The sequence below is a fragment of the Podarcis raffonei genome, chromosome 7 (assembly GCF_027172205.1).
Source record: "Podarcis raffonei isolate rPodRaf1 chromosome 7, rPodRaf1.pri, whole genome shotgun sequence".
NCBI classification, from domain to species: domain Eukaryota; kingdom Metazoa; phylum Chordata; class Lepidosauria; order Squamata; family Lacertidae; genus Podarcis; species Podarcis raffonei.
Genome location: NC_070608.1, coordinates 13,891,991 through 13,903,096, shown reverse-complemented (window position 1 = coordinate 13,903,096; position 11,106 = coordinate 13,891,991).

Here is an 11,106-nt window from a genome sequence, read left to right as displayed (position 1 = left end):
GATTAGAATGCCTTCTGCACATAGGGCAGTATAGAAATTTAATAACTAATCATAAAAATCAATAATAATAATTGTTAACTGGATCATCCTTATTTTTGTTTGCTGCCTTTTGATGAACTAAGTGGAGGACTATGAGTCATGGGGTGGCGAGAAAGTGTGTGAATTCAACAGTGCTTTGTATCTTTTCCGTTGTGAGTTTGTTAACGTTGTTCATATTGTTTCATGGACTTATGGGTGCTGTAGTGCTTTGTGAATTTCACAGTATAGTGGTACCTCGGGTTAAGTACTTAATTCGTTCCGGAGGTCCGTACTTAACCTGAAACTGTTCTTAACCTGAAGCACCACTTTTGCTAATGGGGCCTCCTGCTGCCGCTGCACAATTTCTGTTCTCATCCTGAAGCAAAGTTCTTAACCCGAGGTACTATTTCTGGGTTAGCGGAGTCTATAACCTGAAGCGTATGTAACCCGAGGTACCACTGTACAACTTTTCTTGTGGTTGTCCTGTTTAGCCTATTTTTTAAGCTGCTTTGTTAATCGTGTTTTACAGAAGGTGGTTGTTTTGCAATTGATTTACTGACGATTTGTTCATTATTTCATAAGACTTACGTTGTGATTTGTGATGTTCTATTACGTTACTTATATTTGTCGCATATGAGCTGTGTGTGTGAAGAGGGGCGTAAATGAAATGATCTTCAGTATGCTCCCCAACTAACATATCTTGTACAATCCTGTGGGAAGACTTCTGCCATTATGATCATCCAAAGATCGAGTTGCTATGGCAAGCCACTTCCTGCAAACATTACTTGCAAAACCTTCACTTACACTCGAGGCAGTTTAAGAAGTTATGAATCATCACCCCCCTCTCCCCCCCACCCCCTAAATAGGGCAACATCATCTTGCGAAAGTTGTGGTATTCCAGTCAAACATTAGGTTGCATGGCAACATGCCAACCCAACCTTCTTCTGTTCATGGTGGCTGAGTGGGTGGGTGTGGGTGTATATATATATATATATATATATATATATATATATATATATATATCGGCTATGATATTAAGATCTTGTGAAAGATAATACAGTACTTGTTTTCCAACATGCAGGATTTGAACAACATTGGGACAGAGATGGACCGAGACATTTCAGAAAGAATCTTCTTCTTCTTTGGCGATCACTCGTAGCCGAATAAGATTGTCTTCCATAAGCACGGTTTTAACAATGAGTCCATAAGTGATTGTGGAGGCCAGTTCTGGACCCACACGTCCTTCCACAGTGGGGACATTGGTTTCCGGGCGGGAGTTGATCACGGTGTGGATTTGCCAAGCGTGCCTTCCTCCTAGCACGTTTCTCCCTTGCATCCTGAGTTTGAGTGTCTTCAAAGCCCATGACACCTTTGGTAAAGGCTGTTCTCCAACTGGAGCGCTCGCAAGCCAGTGTTTCCCAGTTGTTTATACTACATTTTTTTAGATTTGCCTTGAGAGAGTCTTTAAACCTCTTTTGTTGACCACCAGCATTACGCTTTCCATTTTTAAGCTCGGAATAGAGTAGTTGCTTTGGAAGACGATCATCAGGCATCCGCACAACATGACCAGTCCAACAAAGTTGATGTTGAAGAATCGTTGCTTCAACACTGGTGATCTTTGCTTCTTCCAGTACACTGACATTAGTTCGCCCTTCCCAAGTGATGTGTAAAATGTGTGTGTATGAATGGTAGTGATGTTAAGAACATAAGATAAACCTGCTAGATCAGGCCAACGGCCCATCTAGTCCAGCATCCTGCTCTCACAGTGACCAACCAGATCCCTGACAAAAATGCTGAGAAAGTGTGCCAGGCAGGCCACAATTTAAACTTTCCTGGAAGTTGGCCCAAGCATTCTCATTGGTTGGTTGGGCCATGGGAATGCCCGTCCGAGGTCTGCTGGCATTGGCCAATTGGCGGGCAGCCATGTGATCTGGCCTGCCATTTGCCAGATCACTTGGTGTGGTCCGATGCCTGGCCACAACACTGGCCACCCCGGAAGGCAAGCAGACTTATCCTCCATGAATTTGTCTAATCCTCTTTGAAAGCCATCCAAGTTGGTGGGAACCAACAACAACAACAACAACAACAACAACAACAACAACAATAATAATAATAATAATAATAATTTATTATTTATACCCCACCCATCTGGCTGAGTTTCCCCAGCCACCCTGGGTGGCTCCCAATCAAATGTTAAAAACAGTACAGCATTAAATATTAAAAACTTCCCTGAACAGGGCTGCCTTCAGATGTCTTTTAAAGATAGGATAGCTGCTTATTTCCTTCACATCTGAAGGGAGAGTGTTCTACAGGGTGGGTGCCACTACCAAGAAGGCCCTCTGTCTCTTCTCGCAATGAGGGAACCGCCAGAAGGCCCTCGGTGTTGGATCTCAGTGTCCAGGCTGAACAATGGGGGTGGAGACGCTCCTTCAGGTATACAGGACCGAGGCCGTTTAGGGCTTTAAAGGTCAACACCAACACTTTGAATTGTGCTTGGAAACGTACTGGGAGCCAATGTAGGTCTTTCAGGACCAGTGTTATATGGTATCAGCGGCTGCCCCCAGTCACCAGTCTAGCTGCCGCATTCTGGAGTAGTACTTTCTGAGTCACCTTCAAAGGTAGCCCCGTGTAGAGCGCATTGCAGAGAAGAAGGCTCAGAGCCCGGGGGTTGGTAGTGGGACGATGCTGAGTGCTCAAAGGGCGAAGACCGAGAAGACGAAGTGTCAGAAGCTGAAGCTTGGTAACAGGGCTTAGGGTGTGGGGAGAGTCTGTGGCAGAGGGAAGTCTAGAATCAGAGGCAGAAGCTGAGCAGGAGAGTGGGAGAAAGGGGGCCAAGAGGCAGAGATGAGTCAGACGAGCGAGTCAGGTGTCTCCACCTCCTGCTGCGACATGCTCCCCTCGCCCTCTGGTCTCCCAGAACCAGGAGAGGCATGAAACAGGAGGAGCCTGGGCAGGCTGCATGCAGGCACAGTCTCTGATTGCTTGGGGGGTTAATCCTGCAGAGGAGGCAACCTAGATGGATGTGGGGAGGTGGGGACTTTCGGTCTTGGCAACTGATTCATGGAGCCAGAGCTACTGCGGATGAGCTGCTGTGCTCATTAGGCCAGGTCTGTGGAGATCATGTTTTTGCTAATGAAGAGTGGACTCCAACCATAGCTGTCAACTTACAGATTTGAAAATAAGGGACCAGCAGCCTCGAAAATAAGGGACCAGCAGCCAAAATAAGGGATTTTCAGAGCACAGGTATGTTCAACTTCTGAGCCCCTCCGAGCCAAAGGCAGAAAGCCCAGCCAGCAGCCAACGAAGCCTCAAGTGGTGGTTCCCACAGCGCAGCAACCTGGCAAAGGGGATGCAGCAAGGAAAACCACGGTTACCTCTCCGCTGGGAAGTGCTGAGCAAAGGCGAGTCCCCAGGCAACGTGGCCGATTTGATTGGCACAAGGCATGCAAGCTCCACCCCCCAGTCATTCTTAGACTCCTTATTGGGTGAGCAACGCAGCCAAACAACACAGTTGGAGCCTCCCTGGCCGGCAGGGAGGGAGGGAGAGGAGCTGCTTCCTTTGAAACCCGGGAAATTTAAGGGACATCATCAATAAGGGACAGCAGCGGGACACAGCGCTGGGATAAGGGACTTTCCCGCCAAATAAGGGATGGTTGACAGCTATGACTCCACCTCTGAATTGTGCGATTTACTGCCGGCTGACTCTTTGACATGTGTGTGAATGTTTGCAGATACTAGTCTCCTGTATATATATTCATTGCACTGCCTACTTTTGCCCCTGGCACCACCTCCTATTGGCATGTGGTCCCCAGAAGCTTGCTAAGAAGAGATGGCAGCCCTCTGGCTGGAGCAGTTCCCCCACGCATGCTTTAGGTGGTTTTCAGCCAGAGCAGCTGCTCAGGAATCCATTCCCTGATTAAGAAGTTCCACCTGTTACTTCATTCTCCCCTACCACCCAAACACTGAATGCAAGGAATTGCTGAGATGTCTGAACTGGAGGCAGCACCCAATAGAATTGAATCAACATTCCCCCCCAAAAAAATGCACACACAAACACACCAGCATCGGTGACATTATGTAACTGCATACACAACACATTCCACGTCCAGCATTCTTGAGAATGAAGATGAGAGATCTTGAACACATGTTTCATTTAAAAAGTGGCATCGTTCTGTCTAACAGTAACCTCGCAGGGCCCAGACTGAAGCAATTCCAGTTATGCCAAGACTTTTTTGAAGGCTGGGAGCTTTGCTCTTTCTACTTTCCCAGTCTCTTCATCCACATGCACCAGGAATAGGGAGTCTCCATGACCAGACAGACATTGTTGGACAATGGTCATCCCTGACTAGCTGGGGCTGGTGGGAGGTGTCGCCCTGCAATGGGTGAAAGGGTAGAGATTTCCCAATCCTGTCCTAAAAGGACAAATTTGGAGAATCATTAACATTTGAGTTACAGATGCGACTGAGAGCTGAGTGTCCGCACTCTCACACACATGGGGTAATGGGAAATAGGGTAAGCTACCTCAGAATTGGGACGTGGGTGGCGCTGTGGTCTAAACCACAGAGCCTAGGGCTTGCTGATCAGAAGGACGGCGGTTCGAATCCCCGCGACAGGGTGAGCTCCCATTGTTCGGTCCCTGCTCCTGCCCACAGAGCAGTTCGAAAGCACATCAAAGTGCAAGTAGATAAATAGGTACCGCTCCGGTGGGAAGGTAAATGGTGTTTCCATGCGCTGCTCTGGTTCGCCAGAAGCGGCTTAGTCATGCTGGCCACATGACCCAGAAGCTGTCTGCAGACAAACGTCGGCTCCCTCGGCCTATACAGTGAGATGAGCGTGCAACCCGGAGTCGTCCGCGACTGGACCTAACAGTCAGGGATACCTTTACCTTTACCTTTACCTCAGAGTTATCCCAAAGACCCACCCAACTCTTGGCAAGATTAAGGCTAAAATTCCAAGCACATTCAGTGCTTTTTTTCTGGGGGGTACGCGGGGGTACGTATACCTCTAAACATTCTGAAACTATGTTTGGCCACATTGAAGGGCAGCACAGTACCTCGGGTTACAGATGCTTCAGGTTACAGTCTCTTCAGGTTACAGACTCCACTAACCCAGAAATAATACCTCAGGTTAAGAACTTTGCTTCAGGATGAGAACAGAAATTGTGTGACGGTGGCGTGGCGGCAGCGGGAGGCTCCATTAGCTAAAGTGTTACCTCAGGTTAAGAACAGTTTCAGGTGAAGAACAGACCTCCAGAATGAATTAAGTTCTTAACCCGAGGTACCACTGTATTTCAACATGAGTAGGAAAATGAGAGTACCCCTAAACATTTTTTAAAGAAAAAAAGCACTGCATTTAGGAGAAAGTCTGATTGAACTCAATGGACCTTCTGAGTAAACATCCCTAAACTGCCCAGTGATAAAAGTGATGTATTTCAAAACCATATTAGCTGTGCTTATCTTCTTTTCAGAATGAGTAAAACATAGTCACATTTTCTGTCTCTTTTTTGTTGTGTCCCCACCACCCCTCATCAGAAAGAGAGTTATGCCTTTGGCTAAACGTACTCGGTTTGCACACAGTTCCGTTTAATGTTTTTATCAAGGAAATCTTCAATAGGTAAGGCTGGTCATCGGCTGGTGGCCGTATATTGATGCTTTTGACAAGTGATCTGGTCTGAACCCAGGCAGAGCAATTACTTCTGCTCTTTCCTAAATAGCGCCTCTGGCGTTTAATAGATTGCCTGGTTAATAAGAGATTTAAAAATTTGACTTTTTCATCGAATGGTGATGTGGAGCAGCCCTGTGGCATGGCGTTAATTGCTAATCAGATTGCTGTAACTGTGTGCCCATTTTTTTTTAGTCAACACAGTTAGCACCACAGCTTTAATTATTGTTATAGTTTTGGGGGGTGGACCCCCCCCATCCTAGAAATTTTGATAATTTGGAATGTGAGGGAAGAAATACAAGCTGCAGAGGAATTCCTGAACTAGCCTATGCAAAACAACCCAGCCAAGCCAGGGCCATTAAGAAACAATACAGGGCCACTGAGAGCCATTGGCACTCCAGGAAACCTTCCCTTCCCTTGCCATGAGGTCTGAACAGAGACTGAGGGTTTGGACAGTTTTGCATTATTCCATAAAGTTTTCTATACTGTAATTGTTTCTGGCCATTGTGTTGCTTTTGATATTGCTGAGTCATATTTTGCAACACAGGGATTTGTTTGTTTCTATACCCTAGTTGGGGACGCGGGTGGCGCTGTGGGTTAAACCACAGAGCCTAGGACTTGCCGATCAGAAGGTTGGCGGTTCGAATCCCCACGACGGGGTGAGCTCCCGTTGTTCGGTCCCTGCTCCTGCCAACCCAGCAGTTTGAAAGCACGTCAAAGTGCAAGTAGATAAATAGGTACCACTCTGACGAGAAGGTAAACGGCGTTTCCGTGTGCTGCTCTGGTTCGCCAGAAGCGGCTTAGTCATGCTGGCCACATGACCCGGAAGCTGTACGCTGGCTCCCTCGGCCAATAAAGTGAGATGAGCGCCGCAACCCCAGAGTCGGTCACGACTGGACCTAATGGTCAGGGGTCCCTTTACCTTTACCTTTATACCCTAGTTGAACATTGCCACACCGATGCTGGGGATCATAACTGAGTCCCTTTGCATGCAAAGTGTGTTCTCTACCACTGAGCGATGGTTTGCGATGCCATTACCGATGTACAGATCGGAAGACTTAATTCCGTATCTTTATTTTCCTGTAATCACCAAGCTGCCAGATAATTGTCAGGACAGTAATTTGTGTTGCGGAGTTGAGATAATGCTGTTCTCTTCATTTCCTAGTCTTGTAATGTCAGCTGCATTGTGATACCATGGTGTTTATTTTAATCTATCCATTTTTTAATTTACAGCAACACAGTAAATCAACCTCCAAACTACTGTTTAATTGCTTTATAGTCTTAACAGAAAGCAATGCCGTCCTTTTATCCTCATGCTATCGCTCACCACAAAATGATACTGATATAAAGCACGGGGTTGTGTCAGAAGTGTGTCTGTGTGTTTGCATGGGGAATTACAGTCATACCTCAGGTTACAGCCGCTCCAGGTTGTGTTTTTTCGGGTTACGGACCGCCGAAACCCAGAAGTACCGGAACGGGTTACTTCCAGGTTTTGGTGGCCGCGCATGCGCAGAAGCGCTAAATTGCGCTTTGCGCATGCACAGAAGTGCCGAATTGCAACCTACGTGTGCACAAACGTGCAGGTGCAGGTTGCAAACACTGTGGGTTGTGAACGTGCCTCCCGCACAGATCACGTTCGCAACCAGAGCGTCCAATGTAATCCTAAGCACCTGGGAATTCTGCACAGCTTTTTCCCGGTAGGTACCACCTTTTTCATTAGTTGTCATGATTTAGGGCAGGAAAGGAGAACCACAGACCTGAAGGCCAAATAGGACTCTCTTTGTGGCCTCTTGCTTGCTTGCCTAGGTGGAGAGACATTTGCATGTAGAGACTGCTGGCTTTCATGGGAATTTTTGAACATAGCCTCCTGGGCAAAGGGGAGAGTCGCTTTCCTTACTCCATCCATTTTTGCCTCTAGCCCCAATCACCATCAGAATGTCCCCAGGGCTCCCCCCCCCAAGCTGGACCTCAGCTCCCGCACCTCTCAGGTGGGCGCCATTGCCATTCTAATTCTAAGAAAAGTTTGTGGTGAGCTCTGGCACCTCTTTTTCTAGAAAAATAGCACTGAACATAGCTGTCAACTTTTCCCTTTTCTTGCGAGGAATCCTATTCGGAATAAGGGAATTTCCCTTAAAAAAAGGGAAACATTGACAGCTATGGCACTGAATGTACCCTTCTCCAGAATGGGACCCTTATGTTAAAGAAAATCTGGTTTCCTACCTCTGCCTTAAAGGTAAAGGTAAAGGGACCCCTGACCGTTAGGTCCAGTCATGGATGCCTCTGGGGTTGCGGCGCTCATCTCGCTTTACTGGCCGAGGGAGCCGGCGTACAGCTTCCGGGTCACGTGGCCAGCGTGACTAAGCCGCTTCTGGCAAACCAGAGCTGCGCACGGAAACGCCGTTTACCTCCCCACCGGAGTGGTACCTATTTATCTACTTGCACTTTGACATGCTTTTAGACTGCTAGGTTGGCAGGAGCAGGGACTGAGCAACGGGAGCTCACCCCGTCATGGGGATTCGAACCACCGACCTTCTGATCAGCAAACCCTAGGCTCTGTGGTTTAACCCACAGCGCCACCCGCGTCCCTACCTCTATGTTAGGGGGTGAAAATACCAAATATTTGGGGGGCATTCCTTTCTCCCTGCAATTAACCACACAATCATAGAATTGTAGAGTTGGAAGGGACCTTGCGGGTCATTTAGTCCGAACCCATGCAGTACAAGAATCTCAACTACATCATACAGGACAGATTGCCATCCAACCTCTGCTTTAAAAACTCCCATAAATGTGGCCCCGCCACCTCATGAGGAAGTCCGTTCCACTGTCCAATGGGTTCTTACCGTCAGAAAGTTCTTCCTGAGGTTTAGCTGGAATCTTTCTTGTCATTTTTAACCCTGCACGCAGGGCCAGATTTAGGTTTGATGAGGCCCTAAGCTACTGAAGGTAATGGGGCCCTTTATATGTCCAGCTGTCCTTTGTCAACAACAAATTATCGCTGGTTTTTTTGTGCTGAATATATGCTATATGATAATTTATGGACCTAATAGGTATCTAAAGCCATTTGCACATAATAAAATATGTATTATATCAAAGTAATTGTTGAGCTGAAATACAATTAAGAAGTAGTATCTTAATAGTGAAATACAATTAAGGAGAAGTATATTAATAGTGAAATACAATTAAGGAGAAGTATATTAATAGTGAAATACAATTAAGGAGAAGTATATTAATAGTGAAATAATTATTAAGCTCTAACTGTATGCAGGTTTTATTTTATTTGTTTTTTATCTTATATTTTGGACATGTACATCCAGATTTTTTTCCTTTAAATTTTTTTTTGGGGGGCCCCTAAGCTATAGCTTGTTTAGCTTATACATAAATCCGGCACTGCCTGCATGGTAAGGAAACAGAAACAAGCATTCTCATCCCCTACCCTGACCCCTGCCCTCCGTGCGTTGGAGAGTGAGCTACTCCTGTTGGCTCCCCACAGGATTTTGAACCCTGGAATATCAGGGGTGCACTGCACGCTGCTGAAGACAGTTGCCCCTTGATTTCAGGTGGGCAACAGGGTTTCCAGTAGATGGGCACGGGGTGGGCATGCTGGCCCCACCTCCACACAGCGTTACTTGCCGAGATAAAGGAACATCTGAGAGCTATGAAAGGAGCCAATATTAGCCTCCTTACTGGAGCTGAGCATAAAGCTAAGCCTTGAGTCTTAATATAACGAATGCTGATTCCTGCAGAAGGCACGGCTTCAGAATTAAAAAGCATTGAGGGACATCTGCTGTAGTGCAGAAGAGCTGCCAGAGGGGAATAGATCCGCCCTTCCAGGAGGCAAATAACGTAGGCAGACATGCACATAGCAGAATCTGGGCCAGGAACCAAACAGAGGCTGTGCTGTAGCGCAAGGCGGTCAATGGGTGCCATTATGCGACTCCATTAATTAGCTTTTGTAAAGAAGCCAATGTACCAATTTAACACATCCCACAAATAAATAGGGGGAAGAAAGGCTGCCTCTTCCATCTGGGTGCGAGGAAGGAAGTTGCATTGACAGTCAGCTAGGCATTGGGTCATTACTTGCTGCAACGGGTCAGACGACTCCCTCCCAGTGATTCTTCAGTGGATAAAAGGTAAAGGTAAAGGTACCCCTGCCCGTACGGGCCAGTCTTGACAGACTCTAGGGTTGTGCGCTCATCTCACTCTATAGGCCGGGAGCCAGCGCTGTCCGCAGACACTTCCGGGTCACGTGGCCAGCGTGACAAGCTGCATCTGGCGAGCCAGCGCAGCACACGGAAACGCCGTTTACCTTCCCGCTAGTAAGCGGTCCCTATTTATCTACTTGCACCCGGGGGTGCTTTCGAACTGCTAGGTTGGCAGGCGCTGGGACCGAGCAACGGGAGCGCACCCCACCGCGGGGATTCGAACCGCCGACCATGCGATCGGCAAGTCCTAGGCGCTGAGGTTTTCCCCACAGCGCCACCCGCGTCCCTCTTCAGTGGATAGATAGGCACAAATCAGGGATAAGCCCTGGGGAAATGACGAGCTGGGGGTCCTTTCCTGTGGCGATCACACAGGGTCCCTGGACGTTTCACCGCCTATTGATCCCTGTGCCACCACTTTATTTCTCGCTGCCACCACCCAGGCCCTACCTGGTACAATACTGAGTCCAATCAGGGTTAAATTGGAACACAAACTTCTGATTATTTATTGCAGTTTAACAAGCGTGTCGTTTCATAAACGGTATCGGTCAATACAGTCATGGGGTGCCTATCCAGACCTATAACTTCTGCTACCTGCTCTCACTCACTAAACCCAGTACACTAAAGTGGTACTAAACCCAGACACTAAACTCAGTAGTACTAAACCCAGTAGTACTAAACCCGGAAACTAAACTCAGATATTTACTTGTCTTCCTAGCTCCTAACTGTTCCTGACTCAGCCTATTTCGCTACACTAACTCAACCTACCCCCAAACTCTATCCCAATTCACTCCCACTCCAACCAACCACCCAACGCCCAACGAACTCCTCCCTTCACCCATCCCAGAGCTGGTTTTATAGTCCCTCTGACTCCACCCCCTGGGTTCTGATTGGGTAACCTGTTTAACTATTTCACCTCCAGCACTCTCATATGTTAACGTCACACCATCCCAGCAAGAATTATTGACACCATAGAGCAGAGGTAGGGAACCTCTGGCCTGTAGGCCACATCTGCTCCCCAACCCTCAAGTCTGCAGCATCTGATAGCTCTGCCCAGCAGGAGACCATGCAGAGTGACCAGCCACTCATTGTCATGGACTGGTGGGACGCAGAGACCCCCTGATCTCCCAGAACCAGAAGAGGCATGAAAAGGGTGGAGGAGAGCACAGGCACAGTCTCCAACTGCTTGGAGAAAACCCTGGAGAGGAGGGGATTTAGGCAGCTGGGA